Source organism: Lynx rufus, unplaced genomic scaffold (genome assembly GCF_022079265.1).
Source record: "Lynx rufus isolate CCGP_SWC_20201006 ecotype Redwood Valley unplaced genomic scaffold, mLynRuf1.p SCAF_16, whole genome shotgun sequence".
Classification (NCBI taxonomy): domain Eukaryota; kingdom Metazoa; phylum Chordata; class Mammalia; order Carnivora; family Felidae; genus Lynx; species Lynx rufus.
This window is the reverse complement of record NW_025814830.1, coordinates 27,565,036-27,585,434: the sequence shown is the minus strand read 5'-3', so window position 1 is coordinate 27,585,434 and position 20,399 is coordinate 27,565,036. Positions and strand designations below refer to the sequence as shown.

General features: G+C 44.5%; 1 protein-coding gene across 3 annotated transcripts in view; it reads right to left on the bottom strand.

Annotated features, from left to right (window-relative positions):
- Window positions 1-20,399, bottom strand: part of FTO (FTO alpha-ketoglutarate dependent dioxygenase) — a 395,157-nt gene that overhangs the window by 181,254 nt on the left and 193,504 nt on the right. The window lies entirely within an intron of this gene.

Below are 20,399 nucleotides of genomic sequence, written 5' to 3'. Positions count from 1 at the left end.
TCTAGGAATGGAAAATTTAAACAAACCCCTCAGGTGTCTTACTCATAATGACGCTAAGGGAAGACCGTCCTTTCTCACTGAAGGATGCCAATGCGTCTCTGAAGCACTAACACACCAAATCCACAAAACACATGAGGGAGGGGAGAGATCGAACACCAGCATGTGATCAGCAGAGGCCAAAATGTAACCCAGGGATCCTCGCTTCTGACCACACAACCGTTCTGGAAGGTATGGCTCGATGCTCCCTAGGATGCACATAATTGTAAGTGAGGTTTTACTCGAAACTGCAACCATTTGATGGTTCTCCACATCTCCCCCACCCTCCTGACACCATACAAATGCCCAACCATTTTCCTTGGCTTTTCCACAACAGACGCACACGGTTGCAATAATGAAGGTACGGCTGTCCCTTTGGGGGTCGTCTCCTTCCCTGCAATTTGCAACAAAACCCACCCTGGATTTTAAGAGAGCCATCCTGTACTTACGATATTGATTTTTCATTTTGCTCCGCAAATACTACCACCACTTTATAACTGATATACAACATTAACAGTTTCCTTGGCCTCAGAGACCAAATTAATCACAAAATCAACAATCCGTTTTTGTGCCACGAGAGTTCCATTTTAGTTTTCAACATAAATTGCAAAACCACAGCCAGCGTCCAGTGCAATTTTGGAGATGCACTGCTAACTTGCCTCCCAGTTGTGACTTAATACAACTATGGTTGTGCAAATTAAAATGTTTACGGCTTCAGGCCGGCCTTTATTTAGCCGGCTACCAGGCAGGTGAATGTCTACAGGCTGATTTCTGGAGGAAGTCAGAAGATAGCTAGGGGCAACGCCCCCATCAGCTCAGATCACAGAAATGTACAGATAGGTTCACCTACCGTCTCCCGGCCGAGATTCCTTCCATGATGAAAGCACCAGGAAGGCCGCTTTTGACCCCATGGACTTCTCTGCGGGGTCTGACACTACTAGTCTCCCTCAGGCCCAGGTTTTCTTTCAACCTCTCTGACTGACATCTCAGGTTTTCTCAAGGGCTCTCCTATACTTGTCCTAGGTCATCCTACACTCTGCCTTGCATGCTCTTGACTCTTGAACCTACATTCTCTCACACACACATCAATTTCTTGAGCTTCCGTCTCTATGTAGATGCTTCAAGCACAAACTAACACAGTGGAGACGCCTGCCCGGTACACGGCGGGCACGGAAGGACCGCCCACTGAAGAACCAAACCAAACTCCCAAATCTACACTTAGGCTCTGATGTCTCTACCAAGCTCCACACCGCTATTTCCAGATGTTCTCAGATGCTCTACTGGACTCTTCAAACTCTATCTGCCCTCAAACTTCCTCCTCTTCTGTTCCTTAGCTGGGTAAATGGTACCATCATCCACCGGGTAACCGCGACCAGATTTACTTGCAAACTGCCTGTGAACTCTCCTTCACCCCTCAACCCCAACCTCCAAATGATGGTGAAGTTGTATGTACCTCTTTAAAATCAGAGCTCTGGCATCCGGCCCGCCTTTTTCTTCCCTTCATTACCGCCTTGGTCCGGAACCTCATTACTTCTCATCCGAGTATCTGCAACAGGCCTTTGTGGCCCCAGCCTCACCTCGCCACAGTCTATCCCCTGTGCTGCCGCCAGGTACAGTTCTGGAAATGGGTCTGACTGCCCCACCTTCCCATGCAAAGTCTTTGAATCCAAATGCCACGAATGTCTCCGGAACATAGGCCAAATTTCTAGGCATGGCATTCAAGGCCCTTCTTGAGTTGGCCCCATTCTCCTCTTTCCACTTGTTCTCTAGTTCCCAGGTGCCTGTCCCTGCTCTTCCATTTCACCCCAGACAGGTACCTGATGCACAGGTTACAAGGTACTACATCGTTTCTGCAAAGACGCCCTGGTATTCTCTGGAGCCGTGCCCTTGTGCCTAAAATGGGCCCTGTCCCTCTTATGAATGTGTGTGAAAACTCTGCCTACTGAAAGCTGTTCCTTCTTCAAGGCACAATTAAAAGGCGACTCCTTTAAAAAAAAAAAAAAAGGCACCTTCACTTCCATGAAGGCTTCTCCAGTTTTTTTAATCTGACTTCTATTCTCTGGGGCACTCTTGCAACATTTCGTTTAACCTCTCGTTTGACACTCCACATCATGCCTTCCTTACGTGTGTACCTATTTCCTTACAGGCATGTTAAGCTCCACAGGTACAGCAACTCTTGGTTTTCTCCAATCCCTGACACATGAAATCTTTACGAAAAAAAAAAAACCCAAAATTCAGTGACTGTTTGTTGGATTGGAACCGAAGCCTTACCTGGACTTGGCGGCCCTTTAGTAGATGCCAGCTGAATGAATATGAAGTGTATTCTGTCAGAAGACGTCAAGAACTCCACTAGAAGAAGATGGAACGGTTACGAGATGGCAATCTGGGCACCGTCCCAGGCCGGCTGGTAAAGGCAAGAGCACTATGGGACTCTCAGAGGAGGATAGTAAGTTATCCTAATTTCAGCCTATAGAGAAAACCAATGGATACGCTCCTGGGGGCCCGGAGGTTATCACATTTCTCCCTCATGTGCGAGACATGTTTATAAACACAGAAGGCTCTAATAAAACTCACATGAGAGACAAAACTCAACTTCGGCAAGTGTTTACATTCTAATCAGGACAACAAATCACTTCTCACCAGGAGATTCCAGCTCAGTCAGGGTGGGGGTTCTTGTACGTGTGCCAGGGGGACGCTGGGCTGGAAAACGTCCTGGTCCCTTCAAGCTGAATGGCGATTCTGGGCATCAGCACAAGAAGGGTAAGAAAGAATGGCATCTAAAGGACACTTCCGAAACCCCTGTCCAGGTTTCTGCGTGGCTCCCAGGTGGCAAAATATACAAGGCCTTGATAGTTCCTGCTTTGTCACATGACTCCCAACCTAGACAAGCATATGGCAGTAACGAGGACGATGGATTCTGACCTTTCTGACAGGAAAAGTCGGTGGCCAAGCTTCCTAGGGTTGCCTCTACCTGGCAAGGGAAAGAAAAATATGACCACCCCAGGAACCCTGGCCTTTCCTGAAGTCTAAGGTGAGTGACGCTTGAAAGACACTGAAATTAGGAAAGGAGCATCCGGAGGGTATCACAGGGTTCCGCCAGAGACAGCTCGTCCTCACCAATTCACTCATTGGCTCACAGCCTATAAAAAGCTGGGCACCAGCCACATCATAAGGCTTACATGGGATGGTCATGCATTTTGGACTTGCCTCCTCCAAGGAAAATGTGATGCGGGCTATCTTACTGCAGATAACAGTACCCAAATTGATAGTGTGGAACTGGCTTGCCCAATAATTGGAAGGAACCTGTACAAAGAAACAGCATGGCTACTCACATTCTATTTTACAACGTGATCAACCATTCCCTGTTCTTTGTCAAGGGATGGTTAACGAGGTTCAGAAATTAACTACCCCAAGTCACTTCTGCTGTTTTACTGTGTCTAGCAACACTGTATCTCCATGAAACAGATAAGCGCTCTCAAGTTTCATCTGCCATAAATACCCAGTGCCTCCAGAATAAACCCGGAGCCCCCGGACATGGCTTTCATGATGGTCACAGGGAAATACAGCATAGGGACTTGACCTAGTCAGACAGGGCAAGAGAGGCTTTCCCAAGGAAGTGGCAAGTTGAGGTGAGATCTGAGCAATCAGTCGAAATAATCTCTATATATGTTTTGGTGGGAGAGGACATTCAAAGAAGAGGCATCGTGTGTGAAGGCCTTGAAAAGAAGGGAGCGGGCTGGATACATCGAGAAAGTGCCAGTAAGGTAAGGAGTATGGACAACAAAGAGCCTAGAAGGAATGTAAGGCAGGAAAGGTGGACGGAGGATACAATATTTCAGTCCTTATCCTAACAGCAACTGGAACCCATTATTGGGTTTGCACAGGGAGGGGGCATGATTAGCTCTCTATTTGGAAACACTGCCCTGGTAACCGTGTGAAGAATACAGAAACCCACACAGCAAGCTACTGCAACAGCCCAGGGGCATGAAGGTGGTGTGTTGGACGAGAATAGCAGCAGCAGAAATGAACAGGAGTGGACACACTCATGAAATATTTTAGGGGTAAAAATTTCTCAGACTGGATCACGTGGGATGGGAAGAGGAGAGTTTCAAGGATGATTCCTTGACGTCTGCCGTGAAGACCTACAGGTGGGTGGTGGTACCACTTCCCAAGATCAAGAGCTCTAGAAGGAGACTAGCTTTGGGGGACTGCCGGCCCCTCCTGTAGGGGCCTTGAATACAGCCTGCATCATCCCTGTGTCTACACTACACATGCTATTCCCTCCACAGCAATCTCTTCCCATCCCCATCTCTACCTGCCAGGATTCTGCCCATCCTATAAGACTTAACTCAAAAGTCCCTGCCAATCACAGAGCCTTCAGAGATCCTACCCATCCAGATGTATGCCACCGTCTTCCAAGCTTTCATCGGTTCGGCCTGTTATCTTTTACCAACATCAACTTCCACCTTGTATGTGAGTTCTGAATATGGTTATCTCCCTCCTGAGATCTCCACTGAATTTAGGAAACGTAGCAGGCACTCAGTACGTTTGTGCGGGTTGAAAGTAAGACCGCTTGCCCGTGGATTTGCTGATACGTTCCTGTATCCGTCCACGCAACCAAGCTAATTTGGTAAGAGGTCAGGTACCTGATGAACACAAGACTTCTCAATCCTGCCCACGTGTCAGAATCACCTCCAAGGCTTTCTAATACGGCAACCAACTGGGAGCCACGGCTTAGACCCATTAAATCAGTATCACTGGAGGTGGAGCCCACAGGATACATTTAAAACATTAATCCTGGATGATTCGAATGTAGAGCCAAGATCGAAAGCTATAGATACCAAACCCGAATCCCTGGAGACAGATGGTCCTCATGGCTTCAAAGAGTTGCACCGGGGGCTCTAAGGTACATCCTGATGCGGAATGCCTCTAACGCAGACAAATTATATTCCAGAGAAGGCTGAAGAGATAAGGCTTCTGCAGTCGGTAATGGATAATTGCTAAACGTTTTTAAAGAAGGCAGTTTGCAAAATGGATTGGATCAAAAAGAAGGGAGACAGCAGGCCATTCAACAGATATGTGCAGAGCCCCAGCAGCATAAGAAGAGGTACTTCAGAGAAAGCCTGTACCCACACAGCATTTGCGTTTCACCCGCCCCGCAAACACGTGTCGGGTTCTGACTCCGTGAGCACCAAAGACACAGCGGTTATACAAGACAAAGCCCCTGCCCTCAAGGTGCTTTTGTTCTTACATGTATGTAAGACAAAAGTTCAGATATTAATAAATGCTCTAAGGAAAAATTAAGTGGAGTAAAAAGACAGACAAGGAGCCATTCTGAGAGGACTTCTGAATAGGGACCTGAATGGAAGGCACAGGTTATGTGCAGACACAACGTAAGAAGGGACAAGAGTCTCAGAAAGCTGTAGGAACGACTCAGGGGAGAGAAAAGGGGACACCGAATGAGCAGATGGCCGGAGGAATGAACAAAGAGGATAGGTTCAAAACAGTCATGCTAAAAATACACCAGGCAAGGTGCAAAACACTCCATGTTTTATTCACCTTGGGCAAATCTCACAATGACCCCCTAAGCGAGGTACTTCCGTTATCCCCATTTTACAGATGGGGAAACCTGAGACTCCCGGTGTGACTGCAATATCGCACACAGCTAAAGGACAGAGGCAGGGCTCGAACCCTAGCCTAACTTGAGAGCTCAAGCTCTCAACTCCAAAATACCTAAGCGTGCAGACTTCAGAGGTGATGGGGGCTCAAACCGAACTGACTTGGTGATACAGCCAGCCATGGAACCTGACTTCATAATGCAGCAAGAGAGAACACGGCAAGAGAGGAGACCCAGGAGAACCCAGAGAGGTAAAGGAGCCCTCACCTAGCCCAAGAATTACAGTCTACCGACACAGTCTACCGAGGGGGTCAAAGGAAAGTTCTCCACCCCTCCTGAGACCTCGATTAGTCCTCTCCTTTCCTTGAAAATAGAATCCCAACCACTCCCCACTCATCTCTGTCCTCTCCAGGGCCTTCCTGAAATGAACTCTTACCTAGGAACTGCATGTGCAGGCTGAAGGCTTCAACCCACGTTTCTGGAGCCAAGCAGAAAAAGGCTCTGAAACAGACAGTGAGCACTGTTGAAATGACCCACTGAAGACTGACAGGTGGAAGAAGAATGAAGGCGGGCATGGGAGGCCAAGGAGGCTCGGCCTGTCGGAACACAACCGAAACTCAGTCCTGAATGGACTCCAACAAGAACATAACTTTAAACAGCAAATCAGGCAACGTGCCTTGTTTCCAGGCGTAAGGAGCCCCGCCTTCCCTTCCCATTGACGCACACCGCTATAGCAGGAAGCCCTAAGACTCGGCAGGGTAAAGGGCCACGTACATCCGTATGGAATACAGTTCCACCACGTGATAACGTCCCCCGGCGTCAGGGCCGTTGCTCGGATCACCCGCACTCATTCAGCTGACTTGGCACACAACTCCGTGGTAAAAAAGAACGTTTGCCACATTTGCCTGCCAAGGAAATAGGAGTGTTCCTCACTAGAACCTCTACCTCTATCACAATTCTCCGGATGCAAGTAACAGAATGGAACTTTAGCTAAGAGTTTAGTGATTAAGAGAGCAGACTCTGGGCCCAGACCGCCTCTGCAAACCACAAACCCTGGCTCTGTGGCTGACTACTTCTGCGGCCTTGGCAAAGTCACTTAATCTCTCTGAGCCTCAGTGTCTCTGAGCGCAAAACAGGGATGAGAGAAATGTAAATGAAAACTGAAAGACACAGTCATAGTTGCGAAAAGTCTGTTAATATGCTGCACTGGTGAGGATGTAGGGAAGACAAACACTAGATCACATATCTACATGTGTATACATATGTATACATGTACATGTACATGTATATACATATACATACTCTACATATGTATACATATACATGCACGCGCGCACACACACTCTGCTCCAAACTCTATGAAAGACAATTTGTCCCTCTTAAAACTAACAATACATATATCCTTTGATTCAGCATTTCTGCTCCTAGACATTACCATAGATATTATACATGAAAATCTCATGTGTTAGGGTATTCATTTCAACATTATTTGTGAAAGCAGAAAACTGAAAACAGTAGGAAACTGAGTAACTAAATTATGAAGCCACACTATGAAAAACCATGCCATCACTTATAAGAATGTACCAATATGGAAAGACCTCTAAGACGCAGTGCTATTCATTTGAAAAACAACACACAAATGTTTGTAGGTACAGTAAAACCTTGGTTTGCAAGCACAGCTCGTTCCGGAAACATGTTTGCCATCCAAAGCACTTGTATATCGAAGCGAATTTCCCCATAAGAAATAATGGAAACTCAGATGATTCATTCCACAACCCCAAAATATTCATATAAAAATGATTACAATGCTGTAATATAATACAAAGTAATAAAATACAAAAGATAAAGGAAAATAAACAGATTAACCAGCACTTACCGTGGAAAACCTTCGTGGCTGGTGTGAGGGAGACCAGAGAGAGGAGGGTCACCGTGTAGGACGACTTTCACTATCACTAACGGAATCACTGCTGTCTGTTGGCTCAATGGAATCTTCTTCTGCGTGGGGGCCATTGTATATGCTCGCACAGATGTCGAGGACGGAACAGTATTAATAAACACTTGTCATCTACTGTATTTAACGTAACTGGCAATAAGGTAGCGGAGGAAAGGGTCTATATCCGCAGGCAGCCTGACCTAGAAGGAAGCCAACAATTCCTAACCTTACTCTTGTATGGAAAAGCAAAGGACCGTCCATCGGTGCTTCGAAGTGACAAAAAATACACTACTGCCAGTCGTGGGCACCTTCCAACGTCCTGAAAAATCACTGATTTCTGCCAAACACCGTGGCCTGAGACACCTGAACATGGGAAACAATCACCCACAATCCCACAGTGAGCGAGACAGACAGACAGAGACAGACAGACAGGGAGGAGAACCAATGGCTCGGTTGTGATCCCGTGACATTCAGCATCAGGGACCACTCATATTGCAAGACGTCGCTCCTTCATCAAGTCAAAACTTATTAGAAAGGTTTGCTCATCTTAGGCGACACGCGCAGAACAAGTTGTGCGCAACCCAAGGTTTTACTATCTAGAGAATATCTCTAGAAAGGTACAGAAAAAAAAGTCGTGAAGGGTGTTAGGCCCCAGGGAAGGGAAAAGGGTGGCAGTGGGAATGAGTGGGGACTTCTGTGCTCCTATACTTTGGGAATCCTGCACCATGGACACGTGCCGGCACACAGTCCTGAAAGAGCTCACCACATGTGCACGGAGCAGGCCGGCTAAGGCAACGCACCTCACCCTACAGCAGCTAGGAGAGTGCGTCCACAACGTAACGCGCAGATGCTGTCGGAGGAGGGAAAAGCGATGCCGGACAGGCAGAAACAGTGTGTCCTCCTCAACATGAAAGAGCCCGATTTTGACACGTCGGGCCCAAGCCCACAGCGGAGGAAAGGGTCCAGAGCAGCATTCACGTCCGCATTTTTTGCTACGGGCACATCCAGCTGAAAGTTGGTAGGAGCACTAGAGAAGGCACGGCCACCAGGAGACTTGGGAATGGTGGCACACACTGGACTGGGAACTGGGCAGTCTGGGCTCTGGGTCCGCCAGTATTCGGCTCTGCGGCCCCTGGACAAGCCTCTGGGCCTTCTGAGCCCTTCCTTTTCCAAAAGGAGAATGCCATGCCTTGACACGGCATGCCTCGAAAGAAACTAAGCAACGATGAATCCGACCGCGTGCGTCTCTGCTGCCAGTTTCTTTTGGCAGTTTCTTTTTGGCCAGTTTCTTGTGAGGAATAAAGAGATATCAGAGGGGAAGCCTCTTTAAAAACCACGAAGCCCGTTGGTTTTGCCGGCGAAGCGTCACTTGGGTGTGACTATCAGAAGGGTCTCTCGTGAGATGAAACAGTAGCCCCAGAATGGCATTTCTTCATCTCATTCATATGGAGAGGGAATGGTGGCCTCTCAGTTAACTTAAGACCTGAGATTCCTGAACAGAATCAGAGTCAAGGCAACCCCGCAGAAGCCCACGTCCGATGAGCAAACTCAGAGAGAGTTATTCATCACTCAAGGATTAGCACACGGTGACTCAAGAGTAATAAAACCGGTCACTGGAAAATAATAACATCACAGAGAGGGAAAGAATGAGGGTCCAGCGGAAATCTATACATGAAGGTGGGAGAGACCCGAGTGAACAGCCACCGTTTATGTTCCGAACATTTACTCAGTGTTTCAAGTGGTGTGGCCGACGTGCCAAAACGCGGTGGCGAAGAGGGGACAGCATGGAGTGTCCAAGCACTAATGTGGGGCCATTAGCCGAAGAATGGGGAGATATGCGTGGGAAAGTAACTAGTCTAGTTCAGCAGTGGAAATGATAGATTACCACACCCGCTATCCTGCACCAAATCAAATAACTCATGAATGACACTTTGGCTGTATTTCAAAATACTTTCATGCACGTATTTCAGTCCTCAAAACTGCCGCCTCTACCAGAGACAGTGGAGTTGTCATTTCCTCCAGAATACAATTCCCGTACCAAAAATAATAATAATAATAATGATAATGATAATAAGAGTAATAAAATGAGATGGACCTAAGGTTCCGAAACGGAAGAGAGTCTTAAATGGTTCGCCCGTGGGGAGAACCATCCCCTGACGGAAATCCAAAATTATTCGGCTGGTGTTCCGTTTGTGAGAAACAAAGAGCTTGATGGGCAAACATCCACTCGTCTGTAATGAGGTCTTCTGCAAGGTCTTGTGCAAATGCGCAGAGTTGCTTATTTTCTGTCCTCGGGATGCAGACGGGTCTTGACATTAGTGCAAATAATCGAATTTTGACTTGTGTCCCCTTTGCCAATGAAGATGATAAAATAGTTTTCTTTCTATTTTTAGGTGCACGTGATTACAACTGGCCTTCCAGGACTATGACAGGAAGGCATCGTGAAAGGGGGAAGGCCCCGTATTTTGCCAAGAAATGCATTACAAACGGGTCCTTGCTAATCTTCCTAATCTGATCTCTCGCTACTGGACTCACACAGACCACTCTCCATCCAGTCTAATCAAGTTTGGGAGCAGATTTTGTGTTTTCCCACTACAATGTCTCTGCTTCTCGCATCTCTGAATATCCTCCAACCATCTCCATCTATCAAAACCCTTCGTATTCCCGAAGGCCTACATCGGAATCCACTCTCCCCTTTGATTTTGCTTCCTCTGAATTACTTACAGCCTTGTGCTTTATCAACCTGGGAGACAGAAGTCCTGGCTTTTTGTAGAACTTCACACTTATCTGCACAAAGTGGAGCAGGCGAATGAGGAAGTGACTAGAATGAAGAATGGAAATTTCTTTCCTGATGCCACTCTATTGAAATAGGTTGCAGATATAATTGCTGTCCAAATATTTTAGGGTACAGCCCATAGAAATGTCTCAGTGTGGAATGATAAAAACAAAAATGAGAAAGGGGCAGATTCTGACGTTTCAGATTTAAAAGATAGAAAGTAAGGGTCTTAACACCATACCCTTTTTTATGAGAACATTCTATTCAATTTCCAGGTTTTGCAGACCGCTCAATAAAGGGGTCAGTTTCTTTCAGAGGTCTTACTTGCACCCCACCCAAAATGTAATCAAGGCTATTCTAATCTAGACAGAAAACAACACTGCTTAACTAACTAAACGAATTAAGCCGGATTCTTTCTCCCGTCAAAGGAAAGAAACCTAAAAAAAAATTTTTTTAATGCGTATTTGTTTTTGAGGGGGGGTGGGAGGGGCAGAGAGAGAGAGGGAGACCCAGAATCCAAAGCAGGCTCCAGGCTCCAAGCTGTCGGCACAGAGCCCAATGCGGGGCTCGAGCTCACGGACCTGAGAGATCATGACCTGAGCCGAAGTCAGACACTTAACAGACTGGGCCAACCAGGTGCCCCGGAAAAAAACTTTTAAACACCGATCCTGAGAACCACAGCAGGCCATCCTATGCTAGTTAGGCCTAGCTATGCGGATGCCATATATATTTACTCTGTCTCAAGACAAGAGTCAGGCAGAACACTCCAGAGCAACCAGTCAGAAGACCTTGGGGTCAACAGTGAACACTACCTATTTCTCTCCTTCTCTCTTCACAGTCGTAGGTGAAAAGAGACGGGAAATCTTCAGCCCCCAGTGGCATCCACCCCGAAATCCTGTGTAAGGCTCCGATCCCCCCCACTTCACCCAAAGGGCCAGGTTCTGCCTCCTGGACTCAGCGACGGCAGTTCTCCGGCTTGTGAAATTACGACCAAACTTTTCCTTTTGTTCCAGCAAAAGACTTCCTGCGAGAAAGCAGTAATCCTTTAAAGCTTTCCAGCCCAAAGGTCTCTCCTGGTTTGGATTCCCCCATCCCCAGCCCCCAGAGGAAAAGCTCACTCAATCACATCACAAGCATTTCTCGGTTCCAAGTTGTACTGGGTCTCAAGGACTCCTGGTGAGGAAAGAAAACTGGTCATCTGAACATCCTTTCCTGGGATCCGTCTGAAGTGTAGACAAGCAGCAAAGATGAATATTAATATGCCTTCCATCATCAAAAGCTGTTGCATACCCAAAGGATGATAAATATTTTAATCAGTTTTCAGCTTGTCTAGCGGAAGTCAGTTTACTCCTCAGAGATTTCCCTAGTTCTGTGCCCAAAACCTGTCCAGCACATACTGCTTTCCCTATATAACTTTTGGAAATTGGTAATAAAAAGTCCAAGCTTTGTGGGAGAACTCATTTAATTTCTTGACAGTTTGACTCTAAAGTTTTCCAAGAAGAGGGAAATCTAAAATATGAGGGATGCCAATGAGTGAGACAAAACACCACAATTCTAAGTTCTGGGAGCAGTGTTGCTAATAACCTACTTACGTCTCACGCTTAAAACATTTTTTTCCTTCATATTTGCGTAAGTTGTCTGCCAGCGGCCGCTTGGTCTTCTCCGTGTAAATGCCAAAGGCATAAAACAGGACATTCTCATGTGTCCTCTGTACTCTCGATATTATTATTTTTTTAAAAATTTTTTTTTCAACGTTTATTTATTTTTGGGACAGAGAGAGACAGAGCATGAATGGGGGAGGGGCAGAGAGAGAGGGAGACACAGAATCGGAAACAGGCTCCAGGCTCTGAGCCATCAGCCCAGAGCCCGACGCGGGGCTCGAACTCACGGACCGCGAGATCGTGACCTGCTGAAGTCGGACGCTTAACCGACTGCGCCACCCAGGCGCCCCATATTTTTTAAATGTTAAAGGCGTTTAGGGGTATTGTTGGGAGGGTTACATTTGTTTAAAAATAAAACTGACCCCCCCCCCAGAATATTCCTACGAAGCAGGACCTAATATTTTAGGGAAATGTACAGAGTTAAAAGGGATTGATTAAAGACCATGCCGCTTCCCGTGGGCGTGAGGAAATAGCTGGACTCATATGTGGACCTAACATCGATTCATTTCTTCAACGAGTAAGTGTCGGGGACCTACGCTGCACCAGACACTGTTGTAAGAGTTGGAGACATTACAGCGGATAAAACAAAGTCCTTCTCTCCCAGAGACCATATTAGGTAGAAGCAGATAACAAACAAGTATCCTGGCAGATGGTAGGAAGCGATGGGAAGCAAGGTGGAATCGGGCAAGGCATTCTCTATCGTAAGAAGCTCTCTCCAAGGAGTGACATGAGCAGAGAGACGCGAATGGAGGGAGGAAGTGAGTCATGCAAATTAACAGAGGGCAGAATATTCCAGACAGAGGCAACGGCGAACGCAAAGACCATGATGCAGGAGGAGGCTGGGCGTGTTCCTAAAGACAGTAAGAAGGCGAGTGGAGGACTGGGACGGAGGGGAAATAATGTACGGGGTGGGGGTGGACAGACCCTGCAGGGCACTGGGCCCCGATGCAAGGAAGCTGGATATCTGCACTTGATAGTGAGTTTGGGCCGGGGGAGTGAAACACCAGACTTTGTATTTTAAAGGAACACTCTGACAGGGATGGACATAGGGTGGTAATAGCAGAGAGACTATTTCTATAAATGATGGTGGTTCTCATCAAGGCAGCTGCACAGGGGATGGTGAAAGGTGGCCAGATCATGAATATCTAGAAAACAGAGTTAACAGGATTCGCCGATAAATCAAGAGATAAGCCAAAAGAACCCCAAGGTTATAGGCTGAGCGACTGGACAGTGCAAATTACTGCCCTGTGTGATACTGGGAGAAAGGCTGGGGGGTTATGGGAATCAAGAGTTTGGTCTGAGGTATGTTAAATTTGAGACATTATTACTAGACAGCTAAACACAGCCCACCTTGCCCAACTACTGTTCAGGTCTCCAAGACAGGAGACCCTACTGCAGACATTGGAACATCCCATCAACTCCATCCATTAAAAAATTCACTGTTAACTGCATGAAAAGTTGATGACATTAAATAAAATACAAGCCCTCTTAATCCCCCAACATCTGTTAGAGATCTGATGCATAATTCTGGGTATTTCATAATTGCACATTTAAATTAATAATATTTAAAGTAAAGGGATGTGTAATATCAGCCTACCACCTGTTCCAAGTCCTCATAAGCAGAGCAGATATGCCTGTAACAGTAGAAATTAATTTTGAATATTTCCATAATACTCCAGATTTTTATTTGAAGGCTAATTTTGTCAATCAGTCCAAAACAAGGTGGATGTTATCTGAGATTTTTATACACATCAAGGAAAAATTTACAAATGAGATTGTCACAGGTGGTTCCAGATGGGCTGAGATCATGTAGAGGAAATACAAAAAAAGTCCATCATAATTTACGTGTTAGGGGAACGATGGTGTTAAAAACATCATCTCCAAATGATCACAGAGATACTTTCAGGAATACTGAAAGGGCAACGTATCAAGTTTCCCTTGGTTTAAAAAAAAAAAAGGTCATTCTTTTGCAGATGTCAACAAAAAGAGAGCAGGATCATGGTTATGTTACCCTTAATGCACGGAAGAGCTGACTTAATGTGTTCCCAGAGCTCTCTGGTAAGTCAGATTTTGGCACTGGGAGCACATTTCTCCATAGAGACATTTTTGCAAAATATGGAAAGATTCCCAGCCCAGCTTCCCAAAGTATTTAGCCCACAGTGGGGTAGAAACATTACCAGAGTAGCACTGAGCTTCGATTCATTGAGTCCCTCTACCTCCAAGACTGACCCCGGTTGTAAAGGAAGGGAAATGAGGAAAAGGAAGAGAGTGTGTCACTAAGGGGAACTCAGTCAAATGACCTCTAAGTAAGGGCTCCTAAACTGAGGACTGTCTACGCTTCCTTCTAAAATCACTACTTTGGTGACGCCTTGCGTGTGTGCAGTATTTTATATGTTACCGACGTTTTCATTTGGTCATCGTAACAATTTTCTTCAGAGGGTTAACAGTTTTAGGAACCATTCACGAACCAACCTGGGGAGAAAGAGATCCTATAATCTTGAGAATATTCCCAACAGCTGGCACACATCCTTGGGAAATTTTGCTTTTCTTTCAAAACTGTAGGTCTGCTGATCTGTTTCTAACATAACTTCCTTCTTCTAGACAAAGATTCTTCTGGAATATCTCAAAGGTATTTATAATAAGATAAAGGACAGGCTAGAGCTGACGGTAATGCCCCCCTCCCCACCTCACCCCCGGCCAAAAGGACTAGAGCAAATAAGGTACACAATTATTTTATGCCATATCTTTTCCAGGAAAAAACAAACCAAAACGGAAATTACTGACACTCCCATCTGACACCAGGGGTTCCGATTCACATCTGAAATGCTGTGATGGGCTGCTAGTCGAAAGAATCCAAAATAAATTCCAGCAGCCAAGGCTACAATAGCACCCCAGGGTAAAGTAGCAGGATCTTCACACATCAATCTGAATCCTAGTGTCGCTAAAATTATTTAAAACAACCCCATTTGTCTATCGGAAAGAAAATAGAACACGTGTGAAAGGTGCATGTGTGCGTGCGCAGACGTGTGTCTGTGTGTGTGTGTGTGTGTGTGTGTGTATGTATCTAACACAGGCTAGCGAAATGGAGCTAAAGCCTATGGAATCAAATCAAGGCTAAAACAGCAACCTTGGTTGTTTATTCCAGTTTTTCTCTGCACACGCTAACAAGAGTTAAGAGAAACGGCAAGCCTTTCACTTGGAATTTCCAGGCTTCCGTCACTGTGTCTCACCATGTTCGGTGTTTTTCGCCTTGTTCCTATTGTGTGCAGAGCAGAGGCACCTGAGCCATCCTCTTAACATGCCGGGGATGTAACAGGCACATCCTAGTACTTGGTACCAATAGAGCTCAAGTCTCACACAGCTCATGTAAGGGTTAAAAACAGAAAGTCCTACCCACTGGTTCGCTCTGATGTTCCTGGAGATATTGTCACTGGATGTATCCTCAGTAGAATTCTATTCAACACCTCTGTCTTTAAGTACAAAGCTGTAGGCTGTAGCAGCTTTAAGAAACATAAGTATCCCTTTTTTCTGCTGCACAGTATCTGTGTGTGAAATTCTCTAAAGGGGTTTAAGTATTTACCCTGAACACTATCAGACGGTTTCTAAAATTTTCCTTATCCACTTGCAAAAACACTTCAAAGAGAATCATAAACATACTCCTTTGTGCTTTCGATGCACATTCTGTTTCTCAAGCTTAAGCCTGAATTCTCTTGGAATTGTAAATTTTTTTCCCAAAAAGACAGGAGACACAATGCTTTTTTTTTTTTTAATTCATTACTAAGTCTGCAGCAACTGAGGGAAAAACTGGAAAACTCTGTGAGAAATTTAGAAGGCAATCAAAGAAGGAACCAAAACCTGTTAGAAATTCATTGCTGAATTACACGTACAATTTCCCCTCAGATATTTTACTCTTAATAGAACAATACAGCTGTGGGGAATAGCAGTGGGTGGGTGGGGAGAGAGGAGAATGGAAAGAACCAATCTTCAATGAGCACCTTTAAGATAATAAAAAATGTGAGCCATGGACTTTTAGCCCCTGTAGCTGAAAAGTGCCTTTTCTTTCTCTTTTTTCCCCAAATTTCCAAAGCCACATAAACACAGGGGTCCCCGAACTCAGTGTCTGTGTACATAATTTGAATTATTGGGTGCTTGTGACTGTTTACCTGCTTCCAATCTGTGCTTATTCTGAGCCACTCAGCACTGTACCAGTCCAAAAGGGTTGAGAAGGGAACTTAAATTTTCATTTAAAACCACCAGACGTCTCCTACCAATTCCTAAATTACTATAATATACTCTGCTCCTAGATCAGAAATGCTAATGCTGAAAAATGGAAGACAGGGTGATGTTTGCAAATGTAATTTAGTATATACATCAACGGCATAAGGGATACACACACACACACACACACACACACACACACACGTATATAAATAGGAGTTGGTGACTTCACTATCAACAAGGACAAAAAGTTAACATTTATATCGCTTTCTTCCTCATACCCCCCAAAATCTTTAATCCTAGAAGATAGTTTAAAATGAACTTAGCTAATGGAACTGTAATAGAATAGCAAATACCGGTACACTCAGTATAATTTCAGCATGTGAGAAAGCAGCCTCGTTCCTCTACTCAGCTACAAAGAATTTAATCTAACACACTGTGATGATAGGGTCATTAATCTCTCCAAAAACAAAAAAAAAAAAAACAACTGCTCTTCAGCTCAATCACTGCCTATGACTGTGTCACCTACACCAAGAAAGGCTCCACCAGACAGCAGTGGACAGCCACCTGGCATGAACTCTCCCAGATGGTTTACACAGGCCAAAATGACAAGGAAAAACATATGACTCATCTTGAAATTAAACTATTATAACTGACTTGTAAAGGACAACCTTTACGTCCGTAAGTCCATTTCCTCTCTTAAGACTTCAACAACAAGAAACTGGTAACAGAATTAAATAAAACACCTACTCACTTTCCACGTCTCTCTGCTCTCCTGTGCCAAAATTTTAACGCAAATGGGTAGAATTTAAGTTACCTATAGCTTACCTAACATAATTACATGTTGTGTTTTACACCGTTTCAAAACGGATATATTAAAATGATCCCATCTTGGCTCCTACCCACTAAAGTCAATAAAGGTTATTAAGGCCAACTGCCATATAAATGCACTGTGGTCCCCAGCAAGAACTGTCAAGACATGAAATGCAATTCAAAACATTCGAAATGATCAGGACCTGGAAAAGCATGAAGAAATTTCTCTCCAGTATATCAATCATCAGTACTTCCGAAAATGTCGACTCCGGAAATTATCCTAGAATATTTCCATCGGATTACACTAAATTGACCTTCTGTTTTTTAAGGTCAAAAGGAAACGAATAAATGTCGTCAATTTAAGAGGCCATCGCACCTAGCATTCTTTTCCGTCTCATTGTGAATTTGATGGTGTTAAAACGTTTTTATGGGTAAAATAAATGTCAGTTTTGCAAAGCGCGATACCAGACCCTAAGAGACACATGGCCTATCCGTTGGATCTCTGGCTACAGCAAGACTTCCTCACCTCACGGGAGACTTCGGCTTTTCATATTTCTCTTTACCCAGAAAGCAAAGCTTGTACGGTTTCTTTCAAATGGTAACTCTCTCTTATCCTGGAGAGTCTCCTCCTAAGACGCTAATCTTGGTTGTGAGGTGGTGGGCTGGCCGGAGAAAATAAAATAAAATAAAACGCACACATTTGAACAGTGTTCTGGCATTATAGTGCCTTCCTGAAGACGGAGCAAAGAAGAGAGAAAAGGCAAGGCTAACTTCTTGGGTTGTAAGAAAGGGTTGTGTTGCTTCGGGCTCAATGGCTCATAAATTCATGAGGTAATATTCAGGGAAAATATGATATTTTATCAGAATGCCATTCAAATATAAGGTTTAACATTTACATCACAAGAGTAAGCACAGGGTAAAACTATCCCCGGGGAGAGAAATGGCAAGAATAAACAGTGTGATAAAAACAGTGCTTGCTGGGACAGGGAATGGGAAGCAAAGGCTGGAGGAGTTTTAGAGGCAGTGGACTAAACTTTTTGAAATACGCGACTGGTTATGACATGTGAAGCAATTACCGTTAATGGAAGAAAGGCGATTTCAAAGCGCATTTTCCGTTCTTCTGCATCCAACCTGAGACTACACGTCCCAACCACAAAGTGGGGGGGAGAAAAAAGAAAAAAGGCAACACAGAGACAGAGAGAAATCACAACACAAGTCCTGGTACGAGGGCCGTCCAAGGCTGCTTTACTCATAAGCAAAAGGTGAAAAGTAATGTGCAGATCGCCTGGGGTTTTTTTTGGTTTTGTTTTGTTTTCACCGAAAGAGACCCACGCTACGGGGCAGAACAGACAAAATGCACTAATTAGAGAAGCCTTTCCACAACACACACACATGCTTTTACCATTTTAAAAAAGCACAGAGATAAAGAAGAATCATTTGTCGAGAAGGATAACGATTTTGAGTAATACATTCCCTGGAAGCAAAGGGAGTACATTCAGAAACGCTGTTCAGATTAGTCTAATTCTATAGAATCCAAATGTGCACCAAACACTGCACTTTTTATGTTAAATTGCTGTTGAATTTGTTAACCCACAACTGATTTCCTGTGTTATGGAATCTTGGAGATTACAGCTAACTTGAAGCAACAGGGATAATTCTTGACAGTTAATGGTACATTTGTATGCATTTTCCTGAAAGGCCGGCATCTTGAGGCCTCAAACAGGTAGCTCAACATTGCCCCCTACTGCTTGCAAGTGCAAACATATGAGGTGGGCTGGTACAAAGCAGGAATTGAACTGGCCGGGCCAGTTCACAAATACCAGATGGCACTGAGCTAACAGAGCCACAGAACCATAGGCTTGCCCAATGACTATGGTCTTCTGTCTCTTCCAATAGCAAAAATAAATTATTATGAATTTGTTAAAAGTCATTTAAAGAGGCTTGGAGCCATGCTTAAATTTAATTTAGAAGGATCATCCCTTTTATGTTGGCCCAAACCTCCACTCTGCTGATAATGATCACCCTGAGGCTGGCTGAGGAGAGACACTGGGACCATTGATTTCACTCGGAACACTCAGTAATGCCACACCAACTGCAAGGAAGCTCGCTCTGGAGAATTCCCAAGACTGCTCTTCTTCTGGGTATTTTTTACACAAGAGTTATAAAGTAAACAGAAGATATTCCTTCTAACTGATGTGCCATGGTCCGATTAAAAAAAAAAAATGACAACTAAATCTTTTAAATGAATTCATAATGAATATGATCCGTAAGCTCACAATACCGAAGACTTCTCTTTAAAAGACAAAAAAACAAAAACCAAAAAACCCTTGAACAAAAGTGGTGCAAAAATAAATTTTTATTTAGTGACGTATTTATTTATTTTACAAAATCAGCGACTTCTTTCCTCATTAATTTGCCAATTCTAATACGTGGAGTCGTCAAGTTACAATCCCAAAGTCCACCTGATGTCTTAGACTCAAAGTCTGGTAAATAAAGAGGTTCTTCCAACTCATATGTAAATGGACAAGCCGAGAAGAACATCGTAAAAAAAATATGCCCTGTAAATGAAGTTGCCTTCATATATACATTCCATAAAAATGTAGCATGCTCCACACAGGCTAATTTTAGGAATAGAACTAAGGAGATTTAAGCATGGATTTTTTCATTACTTCCAACTCAGTTTTACAATGCTCGGTTTTATACTGAGGTTCAGGTCTTTGGCAGAATCCATTTTTGTGATACCCTTAGTACAATAAAAGAAGGATTATTAACATTCCTTCCTCAGACACAGATCCATCGAAAGGCATGATTTAAACATCTGAAGAGATGTCTGGAAAGCTAGGGTCCAGATTCCGACCTGGACTTTCAAACTAAGACCCCTCCAGGGTGGTGACTTGGTTTTTTCATTATAAAACCTCGGTTTTATAACAGAGGTTGGCCACAGCTCCCCACTTGCGCAGATCGGATCCTTGTTTCCAGAACAAGTCTGAGTCTGTGCGGGCACCACCTCCAGGGTGCAGCAGGCTTTTACCACTTTTCCACTACATTTCAAGTTCAACGGTCTGGAGGCAGAGCAGCGAGGCAGTGAAGGGCGTGACCCTAGAGCCAGCCTTCCTGGGTTCAAATCCCCGTTCCCCCGCTTATGAGCCGTGTGATCTTGAGGAAGTTATGGAAACCTTTTGTGGCTCAGTCTCCTGGTTTATGAAATGGAGAACCATCATACCTACTTTATGGGGTTGCCGTAAAAGTTACATAAGTTATACATAAAACATTCAGAATAGTGCCTGGTCCTTAATAAGTATCAAATAAGGGTCTGCCATTACTGCTATTATTTAAATTGAGACT